Source organism: Giraffa tippelskirchi, chromosome 3, assembly GCF_054371585.1.
Source record: "Giraffa tippelskirchi isolate mGirTip1 chromosome 3, T2T-mGirTip1v1.2.pri, whole genome shotgun sequence".
In the NCBI taxonomy this organism is placed as follows: Eukaryota; Metazoa; Chordata; class Mammalia; order Artiodactyla; family Giraffidae; genus Giraffa; species Giraffa tippelskirchi.
In genome coordinates, this window is record NC_137277.1 from 164,468,052 (window position 1) to 164,491,557 (window position 23,506).

At 42.3% G+C, this 23,506-nt stretch overlaps 1 long non-coding RNA gene across 1 annotated transcript; it reads left to right on the forward strand.

Annotated features, from left to right (window-relative positions):
- The first annotated feature begins 7,636 nt into the window (after positions 1 to 7,636).
- Positions 7,637 to 22,058, forward strand: LOC145541559 (uncharacterized). The gene is made up of 4 exons (XR_014079112.1): positions 7,637 to 8,220; positions 8,392 to 8,465; positions 13,931 to 14,248; positions 21,738 to 22,058. It is a non-coding gene; the product is annotated as an uncharacterized LOC145541559 (long non-coding RNA).
- The last annotated feature ends 1,448 nt before the right edge of the window (positions 22,059 to 23,506 follow it).

Here is a 23,506-nt window from a genome sequence, read left to right on the forward strand (position 1 = left end):
ACAAAAAAATTATAGATGTGATTTGCATTTTTAAAGTCTAAAATAGGCAGCAAAATGCTAACAAATTATTTTTGGATGATTATAGGTGGTTTAAAATTTGTCTCCATTTTATCTATATTTTTCGTTTACCTATGATGCACATGTATTACTTGACATGATAATAACTTCATTTCCAGAATATTTTTGCTCAAAATGTGACCATCAAATTACATCATTAGAATATTTTAAATTGTAAACGAACCCTTTTAAAACTAGGAATTAGGGAGACCTCCTGACAAGAGCTGATATGATTATGTCATTGGGATTTTCTTCTTAAAATCATAATGCTTTGTAGGGAAAGCAGGCTTCCAACCTCTGAATTTCAGGGCCTAAAGAACTGAGAAGTTGTTAGAAGGGTCTTCAAATCCAAATGCATATCCAGTATTGTTGTGAATGGAATAGCTGATTTATTTCCCATTGTAATACGTATGTATAAAGATGCTGTCATGTTCAACAATGTAGAAAATAATTTTAATACCTTTTCCCCAGTCTTGATCTTCTTTGATCTCTTTGCAACACTATACATCATTAAATGTCCTCCCATAGACATATTTAAGCCTTTGGTCCATGTGTTTGATGTTGCAATGCCTTATCCTCCTCTCATTCTCCACTGCCTCAGGGATTCCGTTCACTCTTTCCTTGTCTTTTTTCTTTTTATTTGGTGTAACAGGAAAGTTACAACAATAGTACAAAGAACTTTCCCCTTCCCTGAACTGCTTGAGAATAAGTTGCCTACACAATGCCTAACATTTTAGCATATATACTTTAGGGTATATTCCCTGGTGTCTCAGACAGTAAAGAATCTACCTGCAATGTGGGAGACCTGGGTTCGAACCCTGGGTTGGGAAGATCCCCTGGAGAAGGGAATGGCAACCCACTCCAGTATTCTTGCCTGGAGAATCCCACAGACAGAGGAGCCTGGCATACTAGAGTCCATGGGATTGCAAAGAGTCAGACACAATTGAGTGACTAACACTTTGACAGACTTTTCACTTTCCTACATAACCTAATGCAATACTCACAATCAGGACATTAACATTGATACATTAATACTATCGCCTGGTAGGCTACAGCCCATAAGGTCGCGAAGAGTCAGACACAACTGAGCGACTTCACTTTCACTTTTCACTTTCATGCACTGGAGAAGGAAATGGCAACCCACTCCAATATTCTTGCCTGGAGAATCCCAGAGACGAAGGAGCCTGGTGGGCTGCCGTCTATGGGGTCGCACAGAGTCGGACACGACTAAAGCGACTTAGCAGCAGCAGCAGCAGCAGCCAGATCTTACTGAACTTTCCTCAGTTGGTCTAATGAAGAAAGGATCCAGTCCAGAATTATTCATTGCATTTAGTTGTCACGTCTTTCCAGTCTCCTTCAGTCTGAGATGGTTCCTAAGATTTCCTTTACTTTTATGACCAAGATGACTCAGAAGACTACAGACCTATTATATTGTAGAATGTCCCTCAACTTGGGTTTATTTGTTGTTTCCTCATGATTAGATTTGGGCTATATAGCTTTATGCAACAATATTACAGATGTGAGTGTTTTACTCATTGTTTCATTATTTATTTTGATGCTTAGAATTTCCCAGACTTGGCCAGCTTCCAGGCTGACTTCTGTTACTACAATTCTTTGAGTATTTCCTTACTTTCTGGCACAACAGGATGTTCCAGGTTCATCTTGTACTTTCTCTGCTCAAGTGCTGTAACCAGCCATTTCTCCAAGGGACCTTTGTTTCTTTTAATGGAGAATGATATTTAGAAAACAAGACCTGGGTGCCAGGTGTGCTCATTGTTCTTGAGGTATCACTGCTTCCGGGTCTCTTATGGAGAGTGCTAGGAAATTTGTGTCCGATTAAACACACACACATTATCTATCTATGTATCTATCAACCATTTATCAATGTGTGGAGAAAACGGTTTGTTCACACAATACCTTAACTCCCATCCAACACTACAGGATTCATGATACTTTTCTCCCTTTTTATTTGCATAACTTCCTTCCCTCTTCTTGTTGGATTAATGCCTTTGTAAGTAACCTATTCCTGGCTGCTGCTGCTGCTCCCTCCACTCCCCTTGCAGACATTATCTTCTACTATCTTGGGCGTGATAACTTACGCCAACCCAGTGTCCACTCTGCCCCCACATGCTTGCTCACTTTGGTTGGCCCCCACATCATGGCTTTTCAGCCACATTATTTAGAAAGGCAGGCAGACAGGAAGGCTAGAAACAATTTTACTCTCTTTTTAAGATTTAGATACAATTCTCAATCCTTCCAGTTCCATAAATGCCAACTGATCTTCCTGTCAAAAGCACTGGAGTAGTTGGGCTCCTTTAGTTCCCTGACATCTCACATCCAATCCATCAACAGATGTTGGATTTCCTTCAATTTATAGCTAGAGTTTGGACACATGTCACCTCCTCCATCATTTTACCATCATGGGGCAAGACACTATGGTCTCTTGCTTTGAATGACTGTGGTTATCTCTTAGTTGATCTCCTTGCTTCTGCCCTTACACATCCCCAGCATACTCTATACATAGCAGCCAGAGTGATCCTTTTAAAGCATAATATTAATCATGCAGTGCACCTGCTCTGCTCAAAATTCTCCAGTCTTCCTATCTCACTCAGAACAACAGCCAAAGTACTTACAACCACTTACCTAGAAAGCATATTAAAAAGCAGAGACATCACTTTGCCAAGAAAGTATAGCCAAAGCTATGGTTTTTCCAGTAGTCATGTACAGATGTGAGAGTTGGACCACAAAGAAGGCTGAGCACTGAAGAATTGATGTTTTTGAATTGTGGTGCTGGAGAAGACTCTTGAGAGTCCCCTGGACAGCAAGGAGATCAAACCAGTCAATCCTAAAGGAAATCAGACATGACTATTCACTGGAAGGACTGGTGCTGAAGCTAAAGCTCCAATACTTTGACCACCTGACGTGAAGAGCCAACTCATTGGAAAAGACCCTGATACTGGGCAAGACTGAGGGCAAGAGAAGTGGGTGACAGAGGATGAAATGGTTGGATGGTATCATCAACTCAATGGATGTGAGTTTGAGCAAACTCCAGGAGATAGTGAAGGATAGGGAAGCCTGGCATGCTGCAGACCATGGGGTCACAAAGGGTCAGACATGACTTAGTAGTTGAACAATATGGCAAAAATGGTAATAAGTACATAGTAGGTGCTCAATAAGTGAATGAATGAATGTCTTTGGGAATGACTACCAATCTGTCTTTAGGCCCAGCCTTCCTTCATAGGATCCTTCTTGAAGTTCTGGCTGCCAGCTAGATATATTTTGCTGTGTGTTTGTGGCACCACAAACTGAAGCTTTATGAAGGCAGTTTCATGATCTCATGCATGTATTTGTTAATACAAGGAATGAAATTTCACTTTATTCACTGAAACTCAATCAGTCATGTCCAACTCTTTGCAATGCCATGGACTATACAGCGCACGGAATTCTCTAGGCCTGAATACTGGAGTAGGTAGCCTTTCTCTTCTCCAGGGGATCTTCCCAACCCAGGGATCATACCTAAGTCTCCTGCATTGCAGGTGGGTTTTTTTTTTTTTTTTTTTTTTTACCAGCTGAGCCACAAAAGAAGCCCAAGAATACTGGAGTGGGTAGACTATCCCTTCACCAGGGGATCTTCCTGACCCAGGAATCGAACCAGGGTCTCCTGCATTGCAGGCGAATTCTTTACCAACTGAGCTATCGCCTGAACAGAGACTTTGTTCACTGCTCACTTCTTAATGCCTAGAACAGTGCCTGGCATAGAGCAGGCATTTAGTGTTAACTGAATGAATGAATGATTTCCCTCTCAAATTAGTTCTCCCTCTCTTTGTAACATCATCATTTTTCTCATTACTAAGGCTCAAAACTCCTGTCAACTTGGACTTTCTCCTCCCCTTTCTTTTCCATATTCTATGACTGCCCAAAACCTGCCCATTCTCCCCTGTCTCTGGCACTGTCAATATCACAGTTCATTACACACCTCAGATGTCGCAACAGCCTCCCAACTAACCTCTTTGATCCATCTCTATCAGATTTTTCCTATTTTTCTCTCCCACAAAGTGCTCTGATCATGTCATTTCCTTTGGCTGAAGCTTTCAATGGGTCTTTGCACCAATTAGGGTTCTTAATTGCAAACAGTAGAAATGGACTCTGGTTCACTTAAAATAGAAGTGGAATTTACTGGAATGATATCAGGCGGTTCACAGAACTGACAGGAAGCCTCAAGAATCAGGCTCAGGAAATAGAGAAGGACCAAGAGAAGTTAGGCAGCCAGAACCTCATTCAGGTCTTGCCTAGGAGCAGTCTGATTAGAGGGCTGCTTCCCCTGGGCTTTGCTCTCACATAGCCACCACCACCGTGAGAACTGACTGGTGGTGTCTCTAGGATGACTCATAAATAGTCATCTGCTTCCTTGGGTCACTTGCTGAAGACTCAGAGTCCTGAGTGGGATCATTGCTTTGGTTGTACACTGTTGAGATCATAGTTCTGTGACCTTCCTGCTGGGGGTCAAGGGAGTGAGTATCTGACTTCTCACTAAGACATCCACTAAGGAGGATACTCCAGCATAGGAAAGAGGCTCAGATGCTGGGCAGCCTAAAAACCCAGTGTGTACCCACATACAGGGTTCCCGAGTGCATCACTGAAGCCCTCCACCCTCTGCCACAAACCATCACCTCTAGTTTTTTCTCTCTTGCACACCATGTTCCACTGAAGCAGGACTACATGCAATCCCCGAGTTGATCCTTCCTGCCTCAGTCCCTTGTTGCAACTGATCTCTAAAGATGGTCCCTATTGAAGCACACTTCCTAGATATTCACACCTAAGTATTGTCTTCTGTCCTTGAATCTTGGCTTGCCCGATGATTCATCTTCATGGATAGCAAGCTGTGGAAATGACACTGCATGACTCCCAAAGACAGGGTATAAGAAGTCTTGCAGCTTCTGCCTCAGCCTTTTGGAATGTTAGGGGAAGCCAGTCACCATGTATGAAGTCTGTCTGCTCTGAGACAACCATGCTATGAGGAAGTCTAAGCAAGGCACAGGCAAAGGCCATGTGGCGAGAGAGAAATTCCTGGCTGGTCCCCATCTGTTTCATCTCATCTGAAATAATTCAGATGAGATGCCAGACATGTGATTGTAAAAAGCCATCTCTTGGATATCCAGCCCATTTTAGTCTTCAGATGACTCCAGCTCCAACCTCCATCTGACTGCAATTGCAGAAAAGACCCCCAGTGACAAGTGCCCAGCTGAGTGTCCTATTGGGCTGTGAAGATAATAATAAATTGTTATTTTAAGCCACTAAAATTGGAGGTGATTTGCTTCACAGTAATGGAGAATCAAATCAGCCCCTTTGTGGTTCATGTTTTGTTCTCTCTGGAATGTACTGTGTATCACTCATATCTGCAATTGTCAAAAATCTGCTTTGTGTGGCTCAGGACACAGCAAAGAGCCAGGCTTTGGGAGTCATCTACTGATGGGTTCAAAGGTGTTGAATCTTAGCTTAGTCTCACCATCCCTGTGCCTTTAGGCAAAACAATTTCTCTGGACCTCAGTTTGTGCATCTGCCATATGGAAATAAAAACGCCTGTGTCCTGGAGTTCTTTTAAGTGCTAGATAGAAAATATATAATACAACAATGCAACTGGTCCATTTTAGTCTCATTGAATAGAGTTTTCAGGAGATACCCAGCTTTCTCGACCTGCATCAAATGGCACTCCCAAAGTCTAATTCTTGTCACTTACAAAATACATAGTTTTGGACAAATCCTTTAAAATTCTTTGAGCCTACCCTCCTCCTATGTGACACAGGTTTGATGATAGTAACTGTGTACTGGGGCTTCTTGACTGGGCTAAGGATTGGACTATCTCATGGTGTTAGGCAACACTGCCCCCTTGAGACAGAACACCTAGAATCCTTAACCCATGTCCATTAACCGATAAGACATCGGGAATCCTTTTGGACGTGAACAAAACCACACCCACAATTGAAGTTTGGGCATGAACAGACATATCTAGTGGGTCAGGGACTGCCAGACCACAGGAAATAACAGCAGAGGTTCTGAAAGCTCATCACCATAAGTGAGAAAGGGGTTTCAGTGGAGGCAGGAAGGGGTGCATTGAACAGAGCAGAGGGAAGACTGTTATTTGGAATCATGTGAGGCTAGACACAACCATCTTACGGCTCAGTGCATCTTCATCTCCTACTTTCCCAGGGCCTTCCTGGTGGAGAAGGAAAGATCTGGGGTATAATAGCAAAGGCAAGGGCTACCAGAGACACATGTATCTTTCCTAAGGAACCCTTGTGAGAAGAAGCAACAGATGTTTTTCTACCTCAGAGAGGGAGAGGCATGCCAGGGGACTATGGGCACAGTGGTTTACTTACTATATGATTCCAGTTGCAACCCATGCAAAAACAGGAAAAACATTTGTGTTGTTGGAAGGCAGAATAGTGGTTACACCTGCAGGGGAAGGAGTGACTAGAAGGAAACATGAGGGGGATTCTGGGAGCTGGTAATGTTTTGCTTCGTCATCAAGGGGCTGGTTACAGCAGTGTGTTCATTTTATAATACTTGAGTACACTTATGATCTGTGTGCTTTTCTGTATCTTATTTCAATAACAAGTTCACACACACACATGCACACACACCCCTCCCTCTGTGGAAGATAACCAGTCATTTCACACTTCAGGCCTTTTGAAGTGTAGTCACATCAGGTGAGGGGATGAAAGATTTGTGAGGTGGAGGCAAGGACCTCCTGGTATCGGCCCAGATATATTTCATTTCTCCCTCCATTCATTCACTCTTTCGCTTTATTAAGTATCCCCTAAACATTGAAAACTGTAGCGTGGTAATAGCAGTAGCTTCCACCTATTAAGCAGCTTATTTGGAGTAGGGTCTGAATATAGACAACTCACAACAATCCCATGTAGTATCATCCACATCTATTAGTGAAAGAGTCTCAGAAAGGTTAAGCAAATTGCTCAGTGTCATACAACAAGACAGTGTCTAGATTTTCATGAGTCTGCGTGAACCCAAAACTTTTCACTGAGCTACACTCTCCTATGGGAGTCTAGGGGGAGGTGGATTGTTCACAAATCGTTCCATCGCAATAACGGTAAAGAGGCTTTAGAGCTGGAGTCAGGCTGTCTGGGTTCGAATTTTGGTCTCACCCTTTTTCTGTGACCTTCAGCAGGTTCCTTCATTTTTGAGCCTCAGTTTCCCTATCTGTGTAATGAGGGTAAAAAAAAAAAAACAAAAAAAAAACACGTTCCAGTGAACGCCTAGAACAGGCAGTCATTAATATTTTTGCAAAACTCGACCAGGGCCACAGTCAGGCATGGGTACGGAGTGGAAGGCGTGTCCCTGCCGCTCAGCTCCTGATCTAAACTATTTGGGCCTGGTGGACTTAAGTGAGCAGGTGAGCCTTTATAGCCCCGTTGGCGGTGGTAGAAAACGGGTCGGGCAAAGAGCCTGGGTGCCAAACGACACCCCAAAGGGTTACCTCCTGCAGATTCCAGAGTGCGACTACCCCACTCCGCTCCGCAGGCTAGAAGATGCAATATCGCGAGACCTGACGGGACCCAACGAGTTTCCAGGCCGGAAATGGAGGGCGGGCTCGAGGGGGCGCGCTCCTTTTGAAACCTGAGGAAGGGGCGTGTGGGCTGGAGGTCGCTGTCCCTTCTGCGAATCGGTCGAGCAACGCAGGAGTGGGCAGCTGGATCAGCGGAGACCTCGATGTGGGGTTAGGCCGGGAGCTGTCTCAGCTTCATTCATTGGGCAGCTACCAGGGCTTGCCACGCGCTGTGAGCCACTGTGTCGAAGCCCCCTTCCTTGCCTCCCCAGAGCTTAGCTCTGTCCGCTCCGTACCAACCTCCAAGCCTAAAGTTCCCTCCCTTTGGCTCAACCTTTTAAGGAGCCTTTGTGACCGCGGAGGTGGTTTGCTCTGACACTAACCAAACTTCACCTTCTGGAGAGCCACTTGCCCAGGTCCCGTTTGTGGCCATGGTATGGATCTTAGCAACGTGTTCACGCGATCATGTTTTTATAAACTTAGCAAAACTGCCGATATCAGTATTTTAACCCACATCTGTTAAGACAACTGCCTCTTTCCACTGGGACTTTCCGGTCTGGGAGCACTGAAGTAGCCAGAGCATCTTGGGGCATTTTTAGGTAGGTCTTCTCTTGACTAGGGCTTGATTGTGTCTACTTGGGCTGCCTTTGGGTTCTGGGTTGTACAGAGGCCCGATGAGAGGCTCAGTAAAGATAAAAGGGAAACAGTTGTGTTTCTGAAGTGCCTCTAAATCTCGGATGGTGGCAGCCTCCTCCCTCCACCCTTCCCAGCAATGAAAGAAGGCCAGCATGTGGTGAAAGAGAACCATCAGAACTGCAGCCATGGGTGCTCCCTCTGTGTCAGGGTAAGTGTGGAATCCTTGAACAGAAACAGAAGCTGGTAAACCGGCTGTGAGTGAATATGCATGCAAACATGTCTTTTATTGTTTCTCAAGCCAAGTATATTTTTGATCTGTTTCCCTGGAGACTGGAATAGGGAGAAGCTTTACTAAGTGGAGTATAATTTTGCCAACTCCACTTCCTTTCCAGTTCTCCAAGTTAGTCATCCTGTCTTTTCACCTGAACTGGTTTTATCCAAGGTTACTTAACTTCTTTGTTGCTAAATTTAACTTTTCTCTCCTAATCCTAACTGACTCTCCTTTGCTACCAATGCCCTTTTCAAATGTAAGTCCTATCCACCTCTACTTGAAATCTTTCAGTGGCTCCCCTTTGCTTTTAGAATTAATACTCAAATCTCCAGCCAGCATGGTCAGACCCAGATCTCTCCAGATTCATTCCACTGATCTTTTACTTCTCCAGTGGGCCATGCGCATTTCCTGATACAAAGGTTTTGCACGTTTTCCAACGATAAAGAAGATAATTTATAATGATAAAAAGGTCAGTTCATCAAAGGAGCATAATAATCCGAAGTGTTTAAACAGAGCTCCAAGATTCACAATGCAAAAACTGATAGAACTGCAAGGAGTAATCAAAAATTATATTCAGATTTCAATATTCCTTTGTCAATAATTTACAGAACGTGTTGGCAGAAATTCATAAGAACACAGAAGGTAAGAACAAGACTATCAACCAACTTGACCTAATTGCCATTTATAGAACATTCCACTTAACAAAAAACATACACAGTTTTTTCAGTGGTCTACAGTTGAGGAGAACCATCTAGGTAGGAAGCAGAGTTGAGTGTGATTAGCTTTAAGTATGCAATTAAAGTCTTGGCAACAGAGGCAAAGAGAGTGTGGAGAGTGAGAAGAGAAAAGGGCCTATGACCACAGGATAAGTAAAGGAAGAGGAACTAGCAGAACAGCCCGAGGAGCAGCCTGTAAGTAAAGAGAAGCAGGAGAGTGGACGTTATCAAGACCACACGAAGAGTGTTTCACACAGGGAATGGTCCATAGAGTCAAGTCCACATTTATCCATTTAACAACTCTGAGCACCTACTACATAACAGGCACTCTGCTGAGGACACAATGGATAAACTCTTCTGGAGTTTATCATCTAGAGAGAAAGACAATTGAATAAATCTCTCCAATAAATCTGTAATTACAAAAATGGTTTTGTGAGAGCATACATCAGAGGAATGCTGTCTTCCTTGTGGGAGGAACATTTGAGCTAGGTCAAGATAGAAGGGCACTAGATAAAACACCCATGGAGAAGGCAATGGCACCCCACTCCAGTACTCTTGCCTGGAAAATCCCATGGACGGAGGAGCCTGGTAGGCTGCAGTCCATGGGGTCGCTAAGGCTCGGACATGACAGAGCGACTTCACTTTTACTTTTCACTTTCACGCATTGGAGAAGGAAATGGCAACCCACTCCAGTGTTCTTGCCTGGAGAATCCCAGGGATGGGGGAGCCTGGTGGGCTGCCGTCTATGGGGTCGCACAGAGTCAGACACGACTGAAGCGACTTACCAGCAGCAGCAGCAGATAAAACACCAAAAACACTGCAACAAAAGAAAAAATAGATAAATTGGACTTCATCAAAAGTAAAAACTTTCATGCTTCAAAGAACACTATAAAGAAAGGGAAAAGACCACCTGAGCAGAGGAGAAAATGTTTGCAAAATGTATAAAGGATAGAAGGGGCTTTCCTGGTAGCTCAGACAATAAAGAATATGCCTACAATGCAGGAGACCCAGGTTCGATCCCTGGGTCAGGAAGATTCCCTGGAGAAGGGAATGGCAACCCACTCCAGTATTCTTGCTTGCAAAATCCCATAGATAGAGGAGACTGTCGAGTTACAGTCCATGGGGTCGCAAAGAGTTGGACACAACTGAGCAACTAACACACACACACACACACACACACACACACATAAAGGATAAAGGACTTCTTTCTAGATTTATAAAAAAACTTCTAAAACTTTCACCTTCACAAAAATTAATTCAAAATGAATCACAAGGACTTCCCTGGTGGTTCAGTGGTTAAGAATCTGCCTGCCAATGCAGGGGGCATGGGTTCAATCCCAGCTCTGGGAAGATCCCACATGCCTTGGGGCAACTAAGCCTGCATGCCACAACTACTGAAGCCCATGTGCCTAGAGCCTGTGCTCCACAACAAGAGAAGCCGCTGCAACAAGAAGCTGGCAGACCACAACTAGAGTAGCCCCTGCTCTCTGCAACTAGAGAAAGACTGAGAGCAGCAATGAAGACCCAGTACAGCCAAAAATGAATGAATAAATGAAAATAAAAAGCTTAAAAAACAAAAATGAATCACAGACTGTTTTTTATTTCTTTTTATCTATCTTTTTCTTGCCTTCTTTTAAGATGTATACTACAAACTGTAATATCACCATCTACATGTGGCAAGAAGGTCAGTATTTTATAAGAAACCAAGAACAGCTAATCCTTAGGTAACCTGGGACATAACTTAAGAACTAGGTGATTTAGGACCTTAAGTAAAATTTGTGACTGGGTCATGTTATCATGCCCACAACATCAGAAGTACTTCAGTTCCCTGCCATCATGGGGACTCAGCTTGTTTCTTTCCTTGATTCTCCTACTCTTCCTGCTAGCAGTCAACCCCTTCAATCTCTTCTCTGAATATAATTTGTTTGTTCATTGATTTTGCTTACTCATGGCTTCTGCTTCTTTGTGGCCTCAAAACCTCTGCAACCTGCCCTCTCTTTTTTGTGTTCACTCAATTTCACAACCTATTATCAGCTTCCAACTTCTGCATCTGAGTTTCAGCTCTGCAAGAGAGTGAATCTGATTGATTCATTTAGGCATGGTCAATTATCTTGGCAATGCTCTTGTGCCAGGTCACATCATGGTCATCATTCATTTATTTGCCTATTTAACAAATATGCAAAGGGCATTGGTTCACATTCAGGTAGTTTATCATAAAGTATGTGCCCAATCCTAGGTTAATAGCTGTGGTTGGAGTAGAGTGGAGGACGAGATCATAAAGTGGTAACAGCATGGAGATCTACCAATATATTTAAGAAACTGTCTTAGGAAGGAGTTGTGGTTATACCAAGCATTCTAAGCCTTGACCAGTTTAAGAGACAAGTTCCAGCAAGACTTTTGGCAGAAATCATTGAAAGTAATTCAAAATTAAGACCCCTGGTGCCAGGTGTGGTGGCATTTGCCTATAGTCCTAGCTACTCGGGAGGCTGAGGTTGGAGGATCGTTTAAGGCCAGGAGTTCTGGGCTGTAGTGTGCTATGCTAATCAGGTGTCTGCACTAAGTTTGGCATCAATATGGTGACGTCCCAGGAGTGCAGATCAACAGGTTGCCTAAGGAGGGGTGACCAGCCCAAATTCAGAACCCTCGTGGTGAGAGAGTGGTATTTTATATAACTAGTGGATGAAAGTGTCTTTTGAGATATGAGTACTGAAGGTGACGGAGTTAATTTGGGGGATGGGAAGCAGAGGTCATTTAATGTGAAACTGAAGAGTTGATTCATATTCTGGCCTGATGAATAGTTGTCTCATCTTTGCTGTAGGAGCACTTTTAAGGTTAAGATTCCCTAAGAAATTCTGTGCCCTAAAACCACAAAAGACATCTTGATCTGGAAGACCGTCTGAGGAAAGAAGCTTAGAATGTTTGATTTTGAACATGGATTAACTGCACAGTTCAAAAATTTTAATAAACTGATCCACATAGTAACTGTTGAATTGATCCTCCTGGAATAATAGCAGCCAAAAATGGGAATTTAACATTGGCATGTTCTTTCCTATTAACAGATTTAGCTTCCTGCCTTCCTCCCTACTCTGTTCCTCCCTCTCTGCTTTCCTCCCTTCCTCCCTTCCTTCCTCTTTCAAAATGTTTTTCATTTTTCAAGGAATTAAAAAGTACATCATATTATTAAGAAATTAAGAAATATATTGATCACTTAAATATATTACATGAATATGTATAGTTTAAAGATTAATCATCCAATGAACTGTCATAAACGCACTATTTAGTTTAAGAAACAATACATTATGAGGGTTCCATAATGCTCCCTGTGGGCTCTTCCACAATTATATCCCCCTCCCTCCTCCACAGAGACAACCTCTGCCTGACTTCTATGTGACTTATCTTCTAGTCTCTATAATTATCCTTACAATTCCTAATACCTCAGCATTCCTCTACCATACGTTGTTTAGCTTCATAAAACAGTAACATACACAAAACTAGTTTAATAAGGTCAGTGTACAGTTCCTTTTTATATGCAAGCCCCCAGGAGAAGGTGAAATGATGGTCTCTGGATCAGAGGTAACCTCACATTCCCTGAAAACTAACAAGGCCAAAGCGCAAGTGAGTCTCTGGGAAATAGGACTCATCAAAATTGGCCTCCATGGCAGAGTGAAGTGTCAGCCAAATACAGGACATCAGGCAGGGATGTGATCAGGAAGAGTGGGTGGCTGAGTATTTTGTGATTTGAAGTTCCTGTGGCCTACTTCCAACTCCTGGGAATGGTTCAGAGCAAAACATTTTTGTGAGAGTGAAATAAATATCTTCACATAATGCAGACAGGAGGACATCAAGGGAAGAGCAGGAACTTCATTAACACATGGTCAAGACATGCTTTCTGGTGATGCTTCAAACACCAGAACCAGCTAAAGATTTATAGTCAACCAAAAGGGCTGTGGGAATGAGCCCCTCAAAAAGAAGAGATGATGTTGATGGTAATGATGGTAACTGAATGCTTACTGTGAGACCCACATGGTGCTAAGCAGTGTCCACAATTGTCTCATTTAATCTTCATAACAATCCAGAGAGGTAGATATTAATATAATGCTTGTTGTCCAAATGAAGAGATTGAGCCTCTGAGAGTTTCTTAATTAAAAAACTGGCCCAGCATCACACAGCTGGTAAATTGCTTCACATGTTTTCCAGGGATCAGGGCCACATTATCTGCTGGGAGAGAGATGAAGAGACTAGCACAGGTGGTGAGCTGATGGGAGCATGCTTGGGCTTGTGGCAATAATAATACAATTAGGGGAATTCCCTGGTGGCCCAGTATTTAGACTCTGCACTTTCACTTCGAAGGGCCTGGGTTCAATCCCTGGTCAGGGAACTAAGATCCTACAACCAACACTGCCAAAGGAAAAAAAGATAGCATTTACTGCGTGTGCACTAAGTACCTGGCCCAGTGCTAAGCACTTTACATGCATTAATTTGAGGTGAAATAAAACCCAAATACACAGAACTGGCACACGAGGGACCAAGCTTGAGGCTTTTGAAAGAGTTAGAAGTACCCCTCTAGCCACATCAAACAGGCAAAATAAATACATAAATAAAATTCTAGCTGTACTGTAGATGTCTCTTCTCCCAGAGATATCCATTTATTCAAAATTTATTTATGAAGTGCCTCTTGTCTCCCAGGTATTGTTTTAGGCACTGAGAACATAGCAGAGAACAGAACAGGCTCAAGGAGAAGAGGAAAATTGAGAAACATATAAAGAAATATTCAGAAGCATCTGTATTTTTAACCCTCTGATCAATGCCACCAGAAAAGGAAAAAAGAAAAAGACTATTACATTTGCTACTGGTGCTACTAAATTGTGTCCTTGCCTAATTTCATTTCAGCAAGGCTTTACTGTGAACCATTAATGTGCCAGGCACCATGTGTAGAGGCACTGGCCCAAAGATGAAGAAGATGAGGTTTCTCTCCTTGAGAAGCACAGTGTGGGAGAAAGACAGGTAAGTGGATAATTATATTACAGATGATTTGTGCTACGACTGGGGTATGAACAGAATTCCGTAGGAGCAGAAAAGAGTGACTAATCCTGCCTGAGGGTGTCAGCTAATGTTTAACGGAAGAAAGGACATGTTAACTGAGTCCAAGGGAGGATAGGAGATGGCCAGATGGAGAGAAAAGACATCTAGGGAGGAGTCGTTGGTGGATAGAGTGACAAAGGGACTGGTGCTGAGTTCTGAAACATGGCCTGCACGTGGACAGCCTGGATCCCTTAGACAATGGTGGGATGGGTTAGTCCACAGGGTTAACGATTTATTGAAAGGAGGATTGAGGCTTGTTAAATGACTGAGTTGATAAGCAACCCACTGACTGTTTCTCTATGCAGAAACCATTCAGGCATCCATCATAGTTTCTCCACTCTGTGTTTAAGTTGAAGAATCAAAAACACTTAAAGCGCTGCCATTCATATTTGGGGAGGGCAGTGTAAATTGGTATGGCCCACATGAAAAGCAGATTTGTACTATCTGTAAAATTACAAATGGTGTATATATCTTATGACCAAGCAGTTTCACTTCTAGGAATATATCTTCAGATGCACTCACTCACACATGGAATAACTTATGTACAGGTATTCAACACATTGTTGTTTCAGTTCAGTTCAGTTCAGCTGCTCAGTCGTGTCTGACTCTCTGTGACCCCATGGACTGCAGCACACCAGGCTTCCCTGTCCATCACCAACTCCCGGAGCTTACTCAAATTCATGTCCATTGAGTCAGTGATGCCATCCAACCATCTTCTTCTCCTGCCTTCAATCCTTCCCAGCATCAGGGTCTTTTAAATGAGTCAGTTCTTTGCAGCGGGTGGCCAAAGTATTGGGAGTTTCAGCTTCAGCATTAGTCCTTCCAATGAATATTCAGGACTGATTTCCTTTAGGATGGACTGGTTGGATCTCCTTGCAGTCCAAGGGACTCTCAAGAGTCTTCTCCAACACCACAGTTCAAAAGCATCGATTCTTTGGCGCTCAGCTTTCTTTATAGTCCAGCTCTCACATCCATACATGACTATTGGAAAAACCATAGCTTTGACTAGATGGACCTTTGTTGGCAAAGTAATGTCTCTGCTTTTTAATATGCTGTCTAGCTTTGTCATAACTTTTCTTCCAAGGAGCAAGCATCTTTTAATTTCATGACTGCAGTCACCATCTTCAGTGATTTTGGAGCCCCCCAAAATAAAGTCTGTCACTGTTTCCATTGTTTCCCCATCGATTTGCCATGAAGTGATGGGACCAGATGCCTTGATCTTAGTTTTCTGAATGTTGAGTTTTAAGCCCACTTTTTCACTCTCCTCTTTCACTTTCATCAAGAGGCTCTTTAGTTCTTCTTCACTTTCTGCCATAAGGGTGGTGTCATCTGCATATCTGAGGTTATTGATATTTCTCCCGGCAATCTTGATTCCAGCTTGTGCTTCATCCAGCCCAGCGTTTCTCATGATGTACTCTGCATATAAGTTAAATAAGCATTATTGTTTACTAAAGCAAAAGACTGGATACAAATTAAATGTTCATCAAGAGGGGATTGGTTAAATAAAGAACGGTGTCTCTTTAAGATGGGTTACTAGTCAGATTAAAAAAAAAAAAAAACAAAGCATAAGGTAGTTCTTTATAGTCTTGTTTGGAATGATACATTGTTGAAGGAAGAAGAGCAAAAAGCAGACCATTTGTATAAATTGGGGATGGAGAGAATTCAAGTCTTCCATGGAATGTTCCAACAAAGAACCCTGGGCTGCCCTGCCTCCAGGCTCCTTGTGATATGTAACAAGAAAGGTCAGCTGAGAAGGAGTCTTCTGTGACTTGTAGCCAAAAGCATCCCTTTACTACTCTGAGGTCTGCAGAGATCTTTATGTTTGGACCAGGAATAATGCAGAAGAGTGAAATCTTTGATTTGCAGAAATTCTCCAGTTGACTCCATTTTAACTCCAATGGGCGTCCCCAAGTGCTTTCTCCCTCTGGGTATGCTGAGCTCTGGATCTCAGAGCAGCCAGTTCTTCACATGATGCAGGTGTTGGGCTTCTGTGCAGAGATGCAATCTGGCAGAATTCAACCTGCCTCTTTTTAAAAGACAACCTCATCAAAACAAAAATGCTAAAAGCCTGAAAGAACGTGTGTGCAGTCAGGGGCAAGAGGGCAGTGCACTGGATGCTAAAATTAAACCTTATAATGTGGAATTCAGACAAGCCTGCAGAGTTCATTTCAGTTCAGTTCAGTTGCTCAGTCGTGTCTGGCTCTTTGTGATCCCATGGACTACAGCACACCAGGCCTCCCTGTCCATCCCAACTCCCGGAGTTTACTCAAACTCATGTCCATTGAGTCGGTGGTACCATCCAACCATTTTGCCTGCCGAAGGATCCAGATAATCCTGCCTTGCCACAGTGACTGTAGAGCTGAGAAGTCTCTGGATCAAGCCATGTGGTCTGAGAACTTGTCCACACAGCTGAAATTGTCCTGTCAGTGTCATTCAGACAATTTCGAGGACTCACTGTCACTCACTTATCTATTCTTTCAAGAAAATTATTTGTCCCCTGCACTCTGTTAGGTGCTAGAGATACAACAGTGAGCAGAACTGAACTGGCCTTGCCTTTATTGACTTCCTGTCTGGAGGAGGAGATGGCCATTAGTTGAATATTATCCAATAGGTATACAATGATAACTGAGCAAAGTATGGTAAAGGAAGTATTCATGGTGGATAAGAGTGGTTAAGAAAGATACCTGTATTTGAATAGGATCAGGAAAGGCCTACCTGAGGAAATGATACTTGGGCTGACATCTGAAGAATGAGTGAGTTAATTAGGTGATGTGGGAGAAAAGTGTTCCAGCAGAAGGAATAGTTCCTGCAAGGCCCTGGGGTTGTAGGTAGAATGCTGCTAAGTCGTTTCAGTCGTGTCCGACTCTGTGCAACCCCATAGACGGCAGCTCATCAGACTCCGCCATCTCTAGGATTCTCCAGACAAGAATACTGGAGTGGGTTGCCATTTCCTTCTCCAGTGCATGAAAGGGAAAAGTGAAAGTGAAGTCGCTCAGTCGTGTCCGACTCTTAGCGACCCCATGGACTGTAGCCTACCAGGCTCCTTCGTCCATGGGATTTTCCAGGCAAGAGTACTGGAGTGGGGTGCCATTGCCTTCTCCAGTAGGTAGAATAGAACACTCAAAGAATTGGAAGAAGGCTGGTTTGGTTAGAGGGCGGAGGTGGGGTGGGGGTTGCTGGGAGGTGAGACTAAAGCCTGGAAAGGAAAACCAAGAGACATGTATTTTTGTAAGAGCCAAGGAATACCATTTGTGCTATAGAGTGTTGGGTGTTCTTCAATATCCATTTCCCCCTCTGTTCTTTTAGTGTTTAAATCCTAGAGTTTTGGCTACCCAGTTAAAAGATAACTTTACATACTCACTTGCATATGGATTTGCCCATGTGACCAACTTCTGATCAGTGGGTTGTGAGCAAAGGACAGGCTTCCATTTCCTCCTATTTCCTTCTCATCAGCTGAAATCTTCTTGCTAGACCTAGACCTAGACCGTGAGATAGAAGCCATATGCTGAGGATGGCAAAGCAGCAAGACAGAGAGAAACTAGATCCCCATCATCATGGAGCATCCATAACAGCCCCAGGCTGTTAAACTCAGACTATATGTGACATGTTGATAAATTTCTAACCTGTTTTAACTATAACCAAGTAATAAACCTTTCACCTGGTGTAGTTTAAAGAGCATCGACTCTGCCTTCAGGGATGGTTAGGTTCTGCTCCTGGATCTACTCCTTTTGTCGCTGTGACATTGGGCAAGTTACTTAGTATCTCTGAGTCTCATCTATAAATACAAATTGAGGTTCTCTGTAGGGTAGAGGCTGTATGGTTAATTTTAAAGTGGGTTTCAGACTTGAATTGCAACATCAGCTCTTCCCTGGGTCTGCAGCCTGCTGTCTTACCCCCCAGAGACTTTGGACTTGCCAGCCTCCATAATAAATCTTTCCTTAAGATAAATGCACCAATCCCTTAAGATAAATCCCCCCTCTGAACTGTCTATCTATCTATCTACACACCATATTAGTTTTCTCTGAAGAACTCTGACTAATAAAGGGTAAACTTTCTATCAATTTATAATATACATACAGCAAGCACACAACTATGAGGGGCACAGATCACTGATTTTGCTCAGAATGAGCACATTCAACCACCATCCACAAGAAGATATAAAACATTGGAATTCCGTGAAGGTAGCTGTGTCAGAGGCCTAGTGTTTCACTCTAAATCCCTACATAAAAACAGACATAACAATCAGCAAAACTACAATCCCATGGATAACATTTACAACAAAATTAGATGGCAAGATATCCCCCATGAAACCCAAAATACAAGTGGGTGAGGGCAAGGCACCAAGACCCAGATTGGCAGAAGCAAGTGGAAGGAAGCAGTGAGCTTTTGATGAAACCAAGAATAGGAGGGACATAAAGATAACTGATAGGTGCTGGTGGGTCAATTTGAGAACGTGGCAGAAACTGGGAGGGGTTTTACCTAATCCAGCAGTGAGTGAGTGCAAGCAGTCTCCAGGAAGGTTTGATATAAATGAGCACTCTAGCCCTAGTGAACTCAAGATGGCTGGCCATCAGGGCTCTCTGCCAGGACAGGAGCCCACGCTAAGAAGAAAGTACTTGGAGAAGAATCAAAACTGGGCAGGATAGGTACAACAAAGATAAAGACAAGACAAGGCTCAGACAAGAATGGGGAGGGGAGCAGAGCCAAGAAACCTTAGAAAGCGTGCCGCCACATTTTTTATTACTACATGAGAATAGCAGAAAAGGGAACTCTGTGAACTTAGGAGACTCACTCTGATCCAGAGTCAGATACAACTGAGCTCACACACACACACACATACACACACACACACATACACACACACACTGAGCACATCCTAGTATATGCCTTATGGTGAATATATATACTATATATATTTCTGTAGGTTATAAACCTAGGAGTTAAAATTCTGGGTCACAGGATATACATATGTTCAGCTTTAGTAGGTACTGTAAAAGTGTTTTCCACAGTGCTTCTATCAATTTGGGGGCTTCCCTGGTGGTTCAGTGATAACCAATTCACCTGCTAAGCAGGAGACATGGATTCAATCTCTGCGTCGGGAAGATCCCCTGGAGAAGGAAACGGCAACTACTCCAGTATTCTTGCCTGGGAATTCCTGTGAACAGAGGAACCTGGTGGGCTACAATCCACGGGGTCAAAGAGTCAGACATGACTTAGCAACTAAGCAACAACAGCCTATCAATATATACTCATTGCCAGTGTGCAAGAGTTCTTGTTGCTCATATTCTTACCCACACTTGCTCTTTTCTGTCTGTTTTCATTTTAGCCATCTTGATGGACTGTAGTGAAATCTCACTGTGGTTTTAATTTACATTTTTCCTGGTGTCTAATGAGGTTTAGCACTTTTTCAAAAGCTTAATGGCCGTTTAGAGTTCCCATTTATAAAACACTTGTTCAAGTCTTTTACCCATTTAAAAAATTGAGTTGTCTGCCTTTTCCTGATTGATTTATTCTTTTTTATGATTCTGAGATTCATCTTATATTTCTATAACCAGTCCTTTGTCAGATATATATTGGTTTCGCCAAAAAGTTTGTTTGGGTTTCCAATAGATACTATGGATATTATGGAAAACCCAAACAAACTTTTTGGCTAACCCAGTATTCTTCACCCATTCTCTGGGTTTCCTTTTTTATTCTCTCAATGATGACTTTTGATAAATAGAAGTTCTCAGTTTTAGTGTAGTCCAGTTTATCAATCTTTTTCATTTGGTTAGTTATTCTAAATTTTATGTCCAGTTTACAAAATCTTGGCCTACTCCAAGTCATGGAAATATTTTCTTAAGTTATCATCAAGAAGCTGTATTCAGTCTATGAATTGATTTTTGTGCATGGTGTGGTAGAGATTAATTGTCTGGCATCTTTTATTGGGGAAAAAAATCATCCTTTCCCCAGGGTATTAGAACTTTATCATAAATCAAGTGACCATAAATTTAGGGGTCTGTTCATGGAGTTTGCTCCATTTGTCTATCCAATATCATGCACTTTTAGATATTATAGATAAGTTTGGATATCTGGCTATTGGGTAGATAAGCCTTCCAACTTCTTTTTCTTCAATACTGTCTTCACTCTTTTGGCTCTTTGATTTCCATATAAATTTTAGAGTCAGCCTATCAATTTCCATTGAAACATCTACTGGGGATTTGATTGGGATTGCATTTAATCTTTTGACAAATCTGGGGGAAGTAGACACACTATTGAGTTTTACCATCCATTAGTATATTTTTTTCTGTTTATTTAGGTTTTCTTTAATTATTTTTACTACTGTTTCCTAGTTTTGCATGTAGAATCTTGAATATTTTTTCATTAGATTTATTTCTTGGTATTTGATGCTTTTTTGATGTATGATAAATGACATCACTTTAAAAATTTCAATTCTAATTGTTATTGCTTATATATAGAAATCCAATTGATTTTAAAACATTGACCCTTATATCTGGTGACCTTGATGAACTCTTTTGTTAGTTTCATACATTCTTTTTTTTCTTCATGTACAATCTTGTAGTCTCTAAATAAGATAGTTTTCTTTCCATCTTTATACCTTTTATTCCTTTCTCAGATCTCCAGTATAATGTTGAATAGAAGTAATAATAGAGACATTCTTATCTTGGTCTTAGTATCAGGAGGAAATCTTTTAGTATTTCACTAGTAATTATAATATCTGATGTGGTGGGGGCCCTGCACAGGTGTGTGATCCTTTGAGGAGGACATCTCCATAAGGAGAATGACCTGGCCTGGGGCATTGGAGCCTGAATGGGATGAGAAGGACCTTTCAGTAGAAGGGTGGTACAGTACGGGGCTTCAGAGCCCAGGAAGACTAAGGAGGGCATGTTAGGCAGCCTGGTGTGATGTGTTGGTGCCCCAGTATGAGGAGGCAAAGGTGCACATGTGGTGAGAGGTATTAGACTCCAGAAGGCTAAGGAGAGCTTTTACATAAGGGATGGCCTGGCACAGGGTATCAGAACCCTAGTTTAGGTGGAAAGATATTTATGGAAGATTTGCAGAGGAAGAGAAATAGAGGTTATAGGAGATTGATAACATACAAAGGGTTGAATGCAGTCAGGAAATACCCTGAGAAAAATGGGAACCAGGTTTCTTACTGTTAGAGAAAGAAGTTATAAATACGAAAAGAGGTACAACTAGAATGAATGCTACAGCTATACATAAAAATGCCTGCAGATTACAAAACTACAGCCCACTATATGGGTTGAATGGCTCCCCACCTCTGCCTCCCCCTCCGCAAAGTTATATCCATGTTCTAACCTGTAGAACCTACAAATATGACCTTATTTGATAAAAGGGCCTCAAGATGAAATCATCCTGTGTTTTGAAAGGGCCCTAAATCCAATGGCAGGTGTTGTCCTTCTAAGAGAAAGGCAGCAGCTCCTGCATTATAGGCAGACTTGAGAGACACAGAGGAGAAGGTGATGTGAAGATAGAGGCAGAGATTGGAGTGATATGTCTACAAGTGACGGAACTCCAAGGATTGACAGAGTCATCAGAAGCTTAGAGAGAGGCATGGGATGGATTCTGCTTCAGAGCCTTCAAAAGGAACAAAACCTGCCAACACCTGGATTCTGGACTATGAGAGAAATTCTTATTTGTTTCAAGCCACTACGTTCGTGGTAATTTGTTACAGTGACCCCAGAAAACTAATACAGCCACTAAGTCCAAATGAAATATTATCTTAATTTTATCTTGACCCCAGGAACTGTCATAGCATTTCAACACCCTCTGCATAAGGAAACAGGTAACAAAGGGGGAGTTGGAATGGAAACAGCATCTTAACCAATTTTAGTTAATATACCAATCATTCAAATTTTGGAAAAATCACAAAACTCTGAATACATGAATAGGGCCCCTCCCAGGACATTGGAAGGGGTCTGGCCAAGTGAGAGTCCCTGAAGCTTACAAATGATAAGTTTTACAGGATTGCTACCTCTGTGTGGGAGGCACAGTGTAGTGTTATAAAGCCAAGCACTAGAGCCAGATGGCCTGGGTTCAAATTCTAGTTCAGAACTACCTGGCTGTTGACTTCAAACAAGTTACTTAAACTTTCTGTGCCCCAAGTTCTTCCTCTGTAAAATATAAATGATAAAAACAATATTTACCTCATAGGGTTATTAACCTGGTTAAGTGACACGATACATATAAGTTGCATAATACATGTAACACACATAGAACAGTACATACTCCACGGTAAGTACTCAATACACATTAGCCATTTTATGATTTACTGGGCCAGCCAATGTTCTAGGCATTGGGGTGTAAAGACAAATGAGAAATGGTCCTTGCCTTCAAGAAGCTCACTTTAGAGGGGAAATAGAATATAAAATGATCACAATACACTTGCTTAATTGGGATCTATATATGTAGATGTATATCTATATATATACATACATACATACATATATATGTGTGTATATATATATATACACCAGGTATATCTATATCTGGTGGCTCAGATGGTAAAAGCATCTGTCTGCAGTGCGGGAGACCCGGGTACGATCCCTGGGTTGGGAAGATCCCCTGGAGAAGGAAATGGCAATCCACTCCAGTTCTCTTGCCTGGAAAATCCCATGGATGGAGGAGCCTAGTAGGCTACAGCCCGTGGGGTCGCAAAGAGTCGGACACAACTGAGCGACTTCACTTTCACTTTCACATACATAGTAGGAGAATAAATATATGAAAAGATAAACACCAGATATGGAACACTGGTTATTTCGTTGGGCAGTTAGTGATAGAGAAGAGAAGGCTATTGGGTAGAAGATGAGGAAACTGTAGGCAATATTTTATTATTTAAACCAGGTATGTTGTTTTGGCTTCTTGGTGACTCAGCAGTAAAGAATCTGCCTGCATTGCAGGAGCTGCTGGAGGCATGGGTTCGATCCATGGATCGGGAAGATCTCCTGGTTCCATGGCATCCCGACTCCAGTATTCTTGCCTGGAAAATCCCATGGACAGAGGAGCATGGCAGGCTATAGTCCATAGGGCCACAAAGAGTCAGACAAGACTGAAGTGACATAGCACACATATTGTTTTACTTTTTATAACTTTTTGTATTTTTCACATATTGCATAGCAGTTTTAAAGATTCCCAGTCCTCAATCATAGCCTAGAAACA